The 14,265-nt window shown below is 31.6% G+C and overlaps 1 pseudogene; it reads left to right on the forward strand.

Annotated features, from left to right (window-relative positions):
- The first annotated feature begins 560 nt into the window (after positions 1 to 560).
- Positions 561 to 14,265, forward strand: part of LOC132175429 (probable leucine-rich repeat receptor-like serine/threonine-protein kinase At3g14840) — a 66,477-nt pseudogene continuing 52,772 nt past the window's right edge.

Genomic DNA, 14,265 nt, shown 5'->3' on the forward strand with positions numbered 1-14,265 from the left:
TTTCATTTGTATCATAAATGGTACCTTGATAATGAATAAAAACAGATATAGTACTCTGTCTAAATTCCGTCCAAAAATTATAGAAATCCACGTCAATAAAAACAGATATATTGACACATGTCTATACATATAATAAAAAATGGAAAAATAAAAATTTAAAAACTAAAATGATTAATAAAAAATTAAATTAAATTAAAAAAAAAGCAATAAAACCACCCCTTTTCCAATTTTTTTTAATAAAATTTTTATTTCTAATTAGGCATATGGACAAGTGTCAATTTTTTAGGGGGCTGACTTATATTTTTATCAATTTTTTGACGGAAGTACCAAATCTGTTTCTAACTATATATTACTAAAGTACCATATGTGATACAAAATGAACCCTAAAAAGACAAAAAAAATAAAATTGTTAAACTGCAGGACAAAAAAGTATTTAACCATGCAATAATAATATATAGTTGACCACTCTTTGAGGTCTACTCTAGTCTTCGCTCCCAAAGCAACTCCTCTCATCTCTCTCTCCAAACTCCTTGATATATAGTGGTACAATAATTAATGATTTGCGCACCAATTCGGCCACCATTTTTGCCTGCGTAGGCGAAGGTATTTTCCTTGGCAAAAATGAAGAAGATGATGTTTCTTGTTCGATTTCTCCATGCTTCAACTCTCACCTTTTGCTTGGCAACGTTCGCTTTCGGAGCCACTCAATTGCCGGATGGAGAAGGTATATATGCTGATCACCACACAGATGCATGATATTTTAACCTTTCTTTTTTTAGGTGCAATTCATTATTCAAGCCTTTTTGATTGGTTGGAGCTGATTTCATCACTTGTGTTGAATTGGGCGCTAACTTTTGCAGTGGAAGCTTTACGTGAGATAGCGAATACGTTAGGGAAGACGGACTGGAATTTCAGCGTAGATCCATGCAGTCAACAACCTGGATGGTTCGACGGACCAGCAGCAGGATCATTCGAGAATAATCTCACCTGCGACTGCTCCAACGGAACTAGATGCCACGTTGTCAGCATGTACGTCATATCTCTCTCCTATATATACACACTATCTGCACATACGCATATATATATATATATATATATATATATATATATATATATATCCACCGACATATGTTTCACTGAGATTTTTTTGTTAAGAAATGCTGCGTACTCTTACTTTTATATATATATATATATTTGTTGGTGATCTTTAAAATCATTTTTTAGAGTTGAGATAAATTTTTATTAAATTTAATCCAATGAAAATTTTAAACATCGATCACTTATAATCTTAAGAACGTGTAAAAATGAGTGAAAAATAAAAGTCTATTTTGAACATAAACCGTCCAAAATGCCCTTTTTTACTTTTCTGATTTTTATTTTTATTTTTATTTTGCTTTAAAGTGATCAAACGGTTGCCATTTATTAAAAGTAATTAGCATTCCAATTTCCATGCTTTTAGACATCTAAAAAATTAGAGGCTAAGATGCAATGCTAAGACATATATAAAAGCTACCTCAAATTATATTTTTGAGAAATTATTTTTTGCATTTGTATAAATTTGGTGAGTTGGCATATATGTTCTATTAATCCTTAATTTTTTTTTTAAGAAAATTAATAGTAAATAGAGCATACCAACTCAATAGCAGAAAAGATGTAGGTAAGACGGACATATACATACATATCGCAAAAGAAACATTTCTTTTTATTTTTTATTTTTAAATCAAATAAAAAACGAAGTTGGCTCTGCTAACTGCATTTGAATAGTAGGACCAAAATTCTATTTTTGACTTTCGGGGCCTTGTTTGGCAAAGGTTTTAGGCATTTTCATCGTAGTAGAAAGTTATTGATAAGTTTTAATTTTTTTTTTTTTTATAGAAAAATTAAAAAAAAATGTTTAATTTGTAGTAAATTTTTTATTTAAATAATAATAAAAAGTGATTAATGCGATATAAAATGTAAGAATATTTTACGGTTGAAAATTAAGTGGACTTTTTTTTGGCCTAAAAAAAACAAAAAAAACCTTAAACCGGGTGTTGAGGACCACATCTTTTGGTTGCATTAACACTTATGTCAAATCTTTAGATGGCATGGAGACAAAAAAAAATAAATAAATAAATTATATATATATCTTAGATGGGATCCACGTACTTAATGGGGGTGTCGAGGAGTCAAGGACCATTGTTTTGTTTGTTAAATCCTTTTTGCCTTTTGTTATGCAGTTGATGCGAATTGGTGTGAGAAAAAGTAAACAAGTTTAGTATAAAAAAAGTGAAAATTGTATGGAAAAGTGAAAAAGTGAAAAATGTTTACTGATTATCTGATTTCATATCAACTCCTCTTGAGAAATAATTTCATATTATATTGTAGATTAATGCTATAAATAAGATTTTTTTTTTTTTTTTTTTGTCATTTTAAAGGTGATATGACTTTTAAAATTACAATTGAATCAAAATTTAATAGCCATATATTTCAAATTTAATAGTAATTTTAAAAGTCAAATCACTTTTAGAGGGACAAAAAGGGAACAAAAGTCTTACTTTTAGAATTAATCTATTTTACACTTAAAAACATATATATGGAACTTTAATTAAAATGTTCAAGATTTAAATTAGGGGAAGGGAAACTTCACTTTTATATATATATATATATTATTTTATTTTGGAACTACAACACAATTTTGTAAACTTTAAAAATTTACAATATAGAGTTTTAATCTTTCAATCCCTTTCATTTATCTATACATGTAAACTTCTAAAAAGTTATAGAAATAAAACAAAACAAAAAAGAGAATTGCGACACTTACAAACAAACCTTACAAACTGACGTGGCAAAGAAAAAGACAAAAACAAATTTGGTACCAGCTGCCCGTGAGAGACCGGGCTGGGTCGCGGCTAGACCCACGCCTGGGTCTGGCCGCGACCTACCGTGCAACGTGTTTGGCCGACGGCGGGTCTGGCCACGACCCCCGGCCCCGGGTCTGGCCGAGACCGGCCAGGCCAGACCCACCTGGGTCTAGCCTGACCCCGCTGGGTCTCGGCCAGACCCAGTGGGGGTCTGATTCTTTTCTTTCTCTTTGTTTCTTCTTATCTCCACACCGCCGGCCTCACTCCTTCTCACATCGCATATCCACCGCATAACGCATAATTTTCACCTCAAGAGAGGCATGGATTTATTTTTGTGTTAGTTTGCTTTTGTTTTGGAAGAACCTTTCCAAGCATGAACATACAGGAGAGTTCTTGATGTTGTAGGTAGCTTATCCACCGCATAACGCATAATATTCACACTGATCTGCCTAGGATGTTATTTTGCAACACAAATCAAGAGAGACAGTACTCACGGTGAAAGGAAGACAAATCAAGAGAGGTATGGATCAATTTCACGCCTGGGTCTGGCCGCGACCCGCCGTGCGCCGTGGGTCTAGGCCAGACCCAGGCATGGGTCTGGCCGAGACCCAGCCATGGGTCACAGACCCACGGGCGGGGTCAGGCCAGACCCACGACGGGTCTCAGCCAGATCCAGCGTGGGGGTCGTGGCCAGAAAGATTTTGATGGAGGCTTTTCTTCCACATCAAAACTGCTGGACAAGAACTCTTTTAGCCTCTTCTTTTCTGTATTTACAGTACAAGAAGGCAGAGAACAAGAAGAAACAGGCTCAGATCCGCGAACTTCATTTGGGTTTGTGATATTTTGCTTGATTTCTCTCACGGGCAGCCTAGTACCAAGTTTTTTTTTTTTTTTGGTCATTTTCTTTGCCACGTCAGTTGTAAGGCTTTGTTTATAAAAAGCCTTTGCAAGTGTAGCAATTCTTATAAAAGTAATTGGCATGCCATGCCTTTATACATATAAAAAATTTGAGGCTAAGATGCAATGCCAAGTGTCCAAAAATATCTTTTCAACGAGGAATGAGGACCACGTACATCTTGTCCGTCAAAACCCATCTCGTCCGCGTTATTGAGTTATTTCCACGTCATTATCAACATTTTTTTTTTTTTTGTTTCATTAACTATCTTTAATGTTTGATCAATCTTCAGATACATACGGTTTTTCTATCTCACGCCACGCTAAGTAATTATCTAAATCAATCCTTAAACCTGATCTTAAAATATTGAAAAGACTTCACTTATGACTTATCAAGACTTTATCTTGATAAATAGTTTCATATTATATTAATGTACCCTTTAAAACATATATATGAAAATTTAGTTAAGCTGTTCAAGATTTAAACTAAGAAAAACTTCACTTATTTCTTTGAAGTTTGAGTACGTACCAAACGATTTTTAATCTTTCTGGTCTCTAAACTTTAAAAATTTACAATTTAGAATTATAATCTTTCAGTCCTTTTCATTTACGATTTACTAATACGGTTTAAATGTTTTGTTAACTTAAACCCCCAAAAAGTAAAATATTTTCTATAGCTCCAAAAAATTATAAAAATACAACTATACCCTTAAATATATAAAAAAATAAAAAAAGGGTTGATATATATATATATTGAGAATGTTAAGCTTCGGTAACCCCCACTCTTTATTGGATGTACAGAATTTTGAAAGGACAAAACCTCGCGGGCACCCTCCCGCCAAATTTTGCCGGGTTGCCCTACCTCCAACAAATGTAAGTACTCAGAACAGAGATGCCACATGTAGTTTCTTTCCTCAACTGATTCATTTCTCTCTTGTATTAGTGACCTCACCCGCAACTACCTTAACGGTTCAATCCCTCCGGGATGGGGTTCTTCCCCGCAGTTGGTCAACATGTACTCTCTCTCTCTCTCTCTCTCTCTCTCTATATATATATATATATATATAGATGTTTTCATGAAGGGATGATTTTAACGTAAGAGAGTCTTATTGCAGTTCCCTTCTTGGAAACCAGTTAACGGGTTCTATCCCCAAAGAGCTGGCAAACATCACAACTCTCAAAAGCATGTGAGTTCTGATCATCCATTTGTTTCTATTTGTGAATTTTTTTGTTATTTTTTCTTTTTTTAGAGTTTTGTAATTGAGGAATAATGCGGTTTTATTATTTGTAGTACGGTGGAGTTCAATCAACTTTCCGGAAATCTTCCTCCAGAGCTTGGCCATATGCCCTCCATAGAAAGATTGTAAGACGTTTTTGAATATTCCCTCTTATTACAAGAATCTTATCTCTTTTATTTGGTGTGGGAATTCCTGAGGCTGATGTTGTTGTTGATGATGTTGTTATAGTTTCCTAAGCTCGAATTATTTTAGTGGGGAGCTGCCTGATTCATTTGCAGGGCTGATCACATTGAAGGACTTGTAAGCTACTCTTTCTTTCTTTCCGCATTAAGTTTTTCATCTAAGATTACATATGACGTTTTATTTTATTTTATTTTAATTCCTTTTGTCCATTCAACGTAATGCAGTCGGATCAGTGACAATCAATTTTCTGGAACGATACCCAATTATATTCAAAACTGGACAAACCTTACAAAATTGTGAGAGCTTTGTTCCTTTTTCTTTTTTATTTGTGTTGAAGGATTCTGTCGTTATTTAGTTATGGTTGTTATGTATTATCCCTCATTAAATCAAAATTTGGTAATAACAGATTGATTCAGGCAAGTGGTTTGAGCGGGCCAATTCCTTCTGGCATTGCTCATTTGGAAAAGCTATCGGACTTGTTAGTATCAACCTTTTATGTCACAACTATAATTAATTTTTAGATGGAATTACATTTGAATTACTTTATTCTTTGTTGAATTTGATATTCAGGAGAATCAGTGACTTGATTGGATCTGAAGAACCTTTTCCACCACTTAATAATCTGACTCAGTTGAAAAAATTGTAAGTTAAATGTTTCAATGACATGATTTTCCAACATACCCAATGTTATGGCTACTTAAGTTAACATAGATATTTTTAATTTTCTTACAGAATATTGAGGAGTTGCAATATTACTGGACAGCTACCTGAATATCTCGGGGATAGGACAATTTTGAAAACCTTGTTAGTATAATATCCACTTTTTCCTCCCTTTTTCTGTTTGCTGGTATTTCAAAAATCCTCTAGAAAATGCTTTTATGCTAATTTATGGATCATTCAGGATTCTTGCATGGCTAAGAATTCTTTTTCTTCTCCTTGTGTTGATTGACCTAACCTGACTTAAGAATTCATTTTCTTTTCTGGAGACAGAGTATCTTGAGATTCAACAAAGCCTTCTAGACATTGAACATGATTGTTTTTGACAGGGTCAATTGTGTTTTTTGGTATACCATGAAATGCTTCAAAAAAATTCTTTTTATAAGATTTTAAACAAAAACCAAAATCATGACCTCCCTTTCCAACCCACTTGCAACTTAAACCAAGGCCCAGGATTGATCTGAAGATGATTTTTAAGTGATTTAAGAATTGCCTTTTAATTTTGTTTATGACATTCTTTTATAAAAACGACTGTCTTTTCTTGTTTTGACAACTTCAATATGTTGTTTGTTTCTAACATTTTTCAGGAAAGGATTGGTTTTTTAAGGTGCTATTTGTTTTCTAATTCATTTAATTATAAATTTGCCTGCAGAGATCTCAGCTTTAACAAACTCAGTGGAGAAATTCCAAGTAGCTTTGCTGGTCTACAAAAGGCAGATTACATGTATGCATTTTAAATTCTCTGTATATTTTCAAATTACAGAAGCATTTTGTATAGATGAGAGACTGCGATCATTACCACATTAGTGGGGATGAAAAAGGAATAGTTTAATTGTCTGATGTACTAGGCAATCTCAAAATACTGAAGGTTGGCATCCATTTAACGGTTTTTCCAATTTACTTTAATTCCTAGTTAAAGTCGATCCTCTTTCAAAGGAAATATGTAGCTAAGACTCCTACCTCTACTTCCTATAATAGGGATGCCATCTCATGTAATTTATAATTGTTAATATGAAATCATCCAAAGCATAAATATTCGTTTAATCATTGGATGTGTTAAAGACAAACTACATAACGATACTAAATTGTTAATATTTTATTTTGTTTAGATACTTAACCAGCAACTTGCTAACTGGAGCAGTGCCTGGTTGGATGCTGAATGAAGGGAACAACATGTAAGCTTCTCTGCCAAATTCTATATATTCAATTTGTTAACAAAAAATGTGGACGTATTTTTTTATTTATTTTTCCTAATCATTATGTAATGATAATTGTGCCTTGTACATTGGCTCTCTTCTGGAACTTAATTTGCCTTTATGAATCAATTTGATTTTCTTATACTGAACAAAATTATCTGTGTATGACAACACTTGCTCAATTTGATTGGTTTGAATGTCAAATGTGAAGAAACTTCGACGTATTTAATGTAAATCTTTATCATTAGAAAACTGTGAGATGCTTCACTAATCAATTATGAAAATGAGAGAGTGAAGGCATATCAAAGCATACAAAGATTAAAAGAAATGTATTGCTTACAAGTTTTAATCATTTCCAAGAATTTCTAGTACTCCTGAGAGTTCAATTCTAAGTGTAGTCTCTTGGAATATTGTATAGAATGAAGTATGACAACAATAGAATCTGAATATTATCATCTCTTCCAAGTATAACAAAACATGCATCACGGAAGATAATGGATCGTGTACGTTACTTCTTTTGTGTGCAGTGATCTTTCATATAACAAATTTACGGATGGAGAATCAAGTTGTCAAACAAGTAGTGTGTAAGACTTTCTTCTAAAAATGTTTGTCTGAATGCAAGCGCTGATGGGCATACTCACTAGGCTTTTCTCTTGTTATGTTCTCCAGGAACTTGTTTGCAAGCTCTTTGACTGGAAATAACTCGTAAGTATCAACTTCATCTATCAAAATCTTATTATATTAACTTTCTTGTGTGTTGCCTCGATATGAGTAAACACAAATCCAATTTTGATCTTAATAATAACTTGCTTTGGACCTTGATTGTTCCAACAGTGGCCTGGTTTCATGTTTGAGAAGCTCTCCTTGTCCTGATCAAAGTAAGTTTGATCAATTGAAAGTAGTGAATATGTTTTCTTCCTTTTCTTTTTTGATGAATATGAATTCTATATGCCTATTTTTTAGTTGTTACTAATTTGTTGTTGCTTTTATCCCAGAATCATACAAACTTTATATAAATTGCGGCGGAGGAGCAGTTACCATTAATGGAAGTACTGCATATGATGCTGATATAGATCCAGGTGGACCTTCAAAATTCTACACGAGTCCACAAAACTGGGGATTTAGCAGCACTGGTGACTTCATGGATAACAATCACACTGTCGACAATTATACTGTGCAAAGTTCATCTAGTCTCTCTGAACTTTACAAGGAAGCACGCATTTCTCCTCTCTCTCTTACTTATTATGCTTTTTGTTTGGGAAATGGAAATTACACAATAAACCTCCATTTTGCGGAGATAATGTTCACCGATGATAAAAGCTATAGCAGCTTGGGAAGGCGTATATTTGATATTTACATTCAGGTAATTATTACAATATACTTCCACTTTCATCTACTCAAGCAGTTGCTAGCGTGAAATGGATGACATAAATGGATTAGAATATTGTAGGGAGAGCGAGTATCAAAGGATTTCAACATTGTAAAGGAGGCTGGTGGAGTAGGTAAGGCAGTAATAAAAAGTTTTACTGCTGCCGTGACTAATAATACCTTAGAGATCCGTTTCTACTGGGCTGGGAAGGGGACAACTGATATCCCAGTCAAAGGAGTCTATGGTCCTCTTATTTCAGCTATTTCAGTGGATTCTGGTATTTGATTTGAACCTTTTAATTTTTTTTTATGGTATAATAGATGGATATATTTGTCTTTTTTGTCCACTTTTTATGATTTTATGATTTTATTTTATATTTTTTTAGTTTGATGTGTACTACTTCAAGAAATGATATTCAAAAATCATAATGATGAATAAGAGAATAAAATCCTTGTCTTGTTAATTTTCATTAAAGTATTCCTAATTGTCAGTTTAGACCTCTCGTTTTCATGAATTACTTTTGGTTGGATGATAATTTCTTGTATTACCTTGACAATAATTTTAACATTCTAACTCCTATTTTTTTTTTTTTTTTTCTTCAAACAGACTTTACACCACCATCAACTGGCATATCTCTAGGTGCAAAGGTCGAGATTGTTGCTGCTGGTGCTTTTGTTATATTTTTGGTTCTAGGTATCTAGGACAGAAAAATAAGATGGAACAAGGTATTTGCAAGGCAATTAATGTTGTTATTATATAGATAAATATTTATTTATGATATGTTCTTTAGATTCTTTGCATGTGTATGTATGTTTGAACACACAACAGGTGCAAATGCACACAATACACTTTAAAATGTCTCAAACTAAGTGGAATGTCAATAATTTGACATGCTTATGCATCTGACTTGGCATCTTCCTCAGATTTAAAGGGTTTGAACTTGCAAACTGGTACATTCACCTTAAGGCAAATCAAAGCTGCAACAAACAACTTTGATGCTGCAAATAAAATTGGGGAAGGTGGTTTTGGTTCTGTTTATAAGGTATTTGCAGAATAAAGCTTTTATTTTTAGTGAATGTTTCTTATTGTAGTTCTTTCTTTTTGAAGGGTTCCTTGTTCATAGATGAAAAAAGTTTATGTTTCTCAAATGCAGGGCCTTTTGTTAGATGGCACCATAATTGCAGTCAAACAGCTTTCTTCTAAATCAAAGTAAGGGAATCGTGAGTTTGTGAATGAGATAGACATGATTTCTGCTTTGCAACACCCTCATCTTGTTAAGTTCTATGGATGCTGTATTGAAGGAAATCAATTGTTGCTAGTATACGAGTACATGGAAAATAAAAGTCTCGCTCGTGCTTTGTTTAGAAATCAATTGTTGCTAGCCCCGACCCGTGCCCACCCCTAGACATGTCCACACAAAGGAAGGGAAAAGGAAAATTCGAACTAGTAACCTCTGCTTCATGAGACATGATTTACAACCAATTAAACTACTCCTTAAGAACTTTTTTAGACAGAAGTTAATTCACAAGCATTTGACATTTTTGAACATAAACTGTTCAAAATCAACATCTTGTCCGTCAAAACCCATCTCGTCCACAAAAATTTTATTGAGTTATTTCCACGTCATTATCAACATTTTTTTTTCATTAATCTTTAATGTTTGATCAATCTTCAGATACATAAGGTTTTTTGTTTTTTTTCTATCTCACGCCACGCTAAGTAATTATCTAAATCAATCCTTAAACCTGATCTTAAAATATTGAAAAGAATTTACTTATCAAGACTTTATCTTGATAAGTAGTTTCATATTATATTAATGCACCCTTAAAAACATATATATGAATATTAAAATAAATATTATTTAATTAATATATAACTATTAAAAAAAATAAAGCCCATTTAAAAGTTTCGCCTAAACCTCAGAAAACACTGAACCGGGCCCTAATAATAATGACGTGAAAATAACACCGAGACTCCATAACAATGTTGAAGAGATGGGTTTTGACGACGTGGTCCTGCTCGACATCCATTTAATTATGATTTGACAGAAATGGACATCCATTTAATCAATGTTCCTTTACAACATCGACCGAAAACCATTTTCACATTTTGAAAAGAACAAGTTTTCAGTCAATCTTGATGGCTGCAAAAAAAACAATTGATTTTATTATTATGACGTGTAAATCCTCTATGAGATTATTAGATTAACATATTTTTGTTCTTTTCCATATCCCACCACAAGAAGGAAATTTCAAGCAACGTTGATCAACGACTAGAGATACGACTTTTCTCAGCTTCACAATTAATTCCATTTGTATGATGTGTAAAAATTCTCTTTGATAACAACCCTTTTATGTGTTCTTTTCAATATCTCAAGATTGTTTTTTAAGCGATTGGTAAAATTAAAAGTCTAAATTTGTAGTAATTGAATGGCTTCATCCATATGAATCACAAATCAATCATTTTGAAATCCATGTGATTAATGTGATGTAATTATTAGCATTCTAGAATATAAGAACAGTTGACTATTCGTATTATATGACAATAATATTTAATGTAATGTTAGTGTAATTTAATATAAAATAAAATAAAATAAAAAATCGTTCCTTGCTAGGTTGTTGCAAAATGTCATATTCACTCTCATTGACTTGTTCTTAGGGTGCGTTTGGAAGTGTGTTTTTTAAAAAATAATCTGCGATTTTAAACCAAATCGCAACTTTGGGGTGTTTGGGATTGCGATTTTAAAAACTCAAATTTTAAAATCGCAAAAAAATCTGCGATTTTTATAAGCTGATTAGAGGGTGCTTATTTGAAAAAGTACAAATTTAAAACAAAATCACGATTTTTATTAAAAAGATATTTGGCGCAATAGTTACCTTTTTTATAACGGGAATGAAAAAAATACCAAGAATACCCACCTAAAATATATTAAAACTCTTATTTTCTCTTTTTTTTTTTTTTTTTTCTTCATCCTCTCTATCTTGTTCATCCTTATTGGTAATTTGGTTATGAAACCACAATTATATGCTAATGTTATCCAAACACTCAATTGATAAAAAAAATACTTTTAAGTATGTTTTACCAAACGCCTGTGCGATTTTAAAAAGTAGCGATTTTAAAAACACAATTTTTAAAATCGCACTTATTGAAATCGCACTCCCAAACGGGCCCTTAGCCTCTTTAGTAGTAGCTTCGATTTTTCCAATTCACCACTAAGAGTATATTTGAGATTAGGTTGGAAAATAGAGTTTTTAAAATTAAAAAAGTGACCATTAATTTTGCAAAGATACGAGATAAACGTGAATCTTTGATCACGGAAAAATATTGGAGAATTATCAACCCTAATTAATTTGTCGGTTAAACATCAATTTGTTTGAATAATTGAATATTGGAGAATTATCATCAACATATTCTTGTGTAGTGACATATTTAGGCCAATGAATTTTCCAAACCCTGTCTCCCTCTGATTGTGGAAAAAAAAATGTTGAAGAATTAATTATCAACACGTATTGATTAAATTTCCTATCAAGTTTACAAGTCCAATTTTGCACGTAATTGATTGGCTTCATATAGAAACCAAACCAATAATTGGGTTCAATTTTGGATGGAAATCATATGAATCACAAATCAATCATTTTAAAATGCTCATGCCTTGAAAGTTTGTAGTATCTCAATGGCTAGTGCCAACTAATAAATTAATCAGAATATTGGGACTATTTCCAAGACAATAAATGGTAAATTAATAAAATAAAAGGATAAATAAAATTTAGAATTGAGAGTATTTAACAAAATAAAATTTAGAATTCGAGATCATCTCACAAATTTCTTCCAATCTTAAAGTATTACGCTGTTATAGTACAAACCGAAAGGAAAACATTCAAACTGACAATTCAACTCTTATATGTTTTCCACCAACCTTTCTGTTCATTTGTCTTCCTTAAAACAAAAAAAATTAAAGGTAAAATCTACATACTCCTCAAACTACTATCAAATTGATAATGTTCACTCTAAACTTTTAATTGTAACAATGTCTTCCTCAAACTACCAAAATATTGTCAATGTTTCCCCCTAAGGCTAGCAAAAAGATAAAAATACTCCTATATATTTCTCAATAAGACAAAAATTTTTAAACGAAAATTTTTAATTTTTTTAAAGAAAATGATTTTTTTTTGAACGAATATTTTTTTTAAAAAAAAATCGAAATTTTATTTAGAACAAATTTTTTATTTTCTTAATCGAAAATTGTTAATTTTTTAAAACGGAAATTTTTATTTAAAAAATTTATAAAACAACAAAAAAAAAAATCGAAATTTTTTAATTTTTTTCTTATAAAAATGATTTATTTATTATTATTATTTTTTTTAAAAAAAAATTTTAAATGTACCACCCTTTGGGAATTTTTATTTTTATTTTTTTAGTTTTAGGTTTTTTTCTACAAATTTTAGTTTTTTTTTTAATTTTTATTTTACTAAGGATAGTTTCATCATTGGGGGAATATTGAAAATTTTTGGTAGTTTGGGGAAGACATTGTTACAATTGAAAGTTTGGGTGAGACATTATCAATTGGGTGATAGTTTGAGAGGAGTATGTAGACTTTTCACAAGAATTAACTAGAGCATGTATATTTTTTCTAATTAAAAAAGGTAAATTGTAGTAATTTCAAAAAACATATATAGTCGAATTTGCCCATTGAGAGCTGCATAGAAATTAGAAAATGCCTAAATGGTGAGAATTGCAGTCGCCTGATTGAGTCATACCTTGACCTAACTCCATGATCATGGCATCATGAGACCCAATGTGACTAATACTAACAGAATTAAAGAGATTATCATTTTGACTAATCTAACAAGAGAAATAATCAAAAGAACATTGGAAGCGACTAGGGTGAATTTATGATTTTAAAATATGTGATTTGAAAACGTAGTTAAGTATTTGTCAAAAATTATAGCTTTACATTTAAAATCGCAGTTTAACTTTTAAAATTGTTCATTTTCACAAAAGCACTTCATTCCTTGTGATTTAAAAATGCGAAATGACTATTTTTTTTAAAAAACGCAAGCCTAAATGATCAATCACATTGGTTTATGCATATTTGTATGTAGAATGGTTAATCAAAACCCACTTTTACCTAGTTTAGGTAATGAGTTTTAAAATACATAATACATCTGATTATCTTTATTTATTTATTTTTTAATTAATTTATTTATTTATATCATTTAAATATTATTTTTTATTTAATTTTATAAAGATTGTATTTTTCTTATCAATTTTTGAAAAAAGAGAGATGTGGAGAGAGAAATAATATATTATGAGATGGATGTGTGGACAGTACTCGCTACATGTAGCGGTGCACTGTTAACAAATGCAACAAGAATATATTTTGCATTGTAAATGCATAATCCGATGCAGAGGGTTTTTTAGTGTTTTGTTTATCTATTTTAGATAAAAGTAAAAAATGGTTAAATCAATGTGAATGCTCTAAATGATCAGTTTTCTATGATTTGGGTTAAAATTATAATTTTTGTCTATAAAATCATAATGTCAAACTTACCCTTAATGAAATAACTGTCTTGCTAGTTTGCCGACTACAAATGGAAGTCCGCATAATTTGTCAAACCGGAGGGCTAAAGCTTATCTTGACCATTTCAACAAAACTAAAAAAACTATGCAGATAAATCTACTAGTAATGCTACGAGACATAGAAAAGCCGTATGTTGATAATAATGACGTGGAAATAACACCGAGACTCCATAACAATGTTGAAGAGATGGGCTTTGACGACGCGGTCCTGCTCGACATCCATTTAATTATGATTTGATAGAAAT

Source organism: Corylus avellana, chromosome ca3, assembly GCF_901000735.1.
Source record: "Corylus avellana chromosome ca3, CavTom2PMs-1.0".
NCBI classification, from domain to species: domain Eukaryota; kingdom Viridiplantae; phylum Streptophyta; class Magnoliopsida; order Fagales; family Betulaceae; genus Corylus; species Corylus avellana.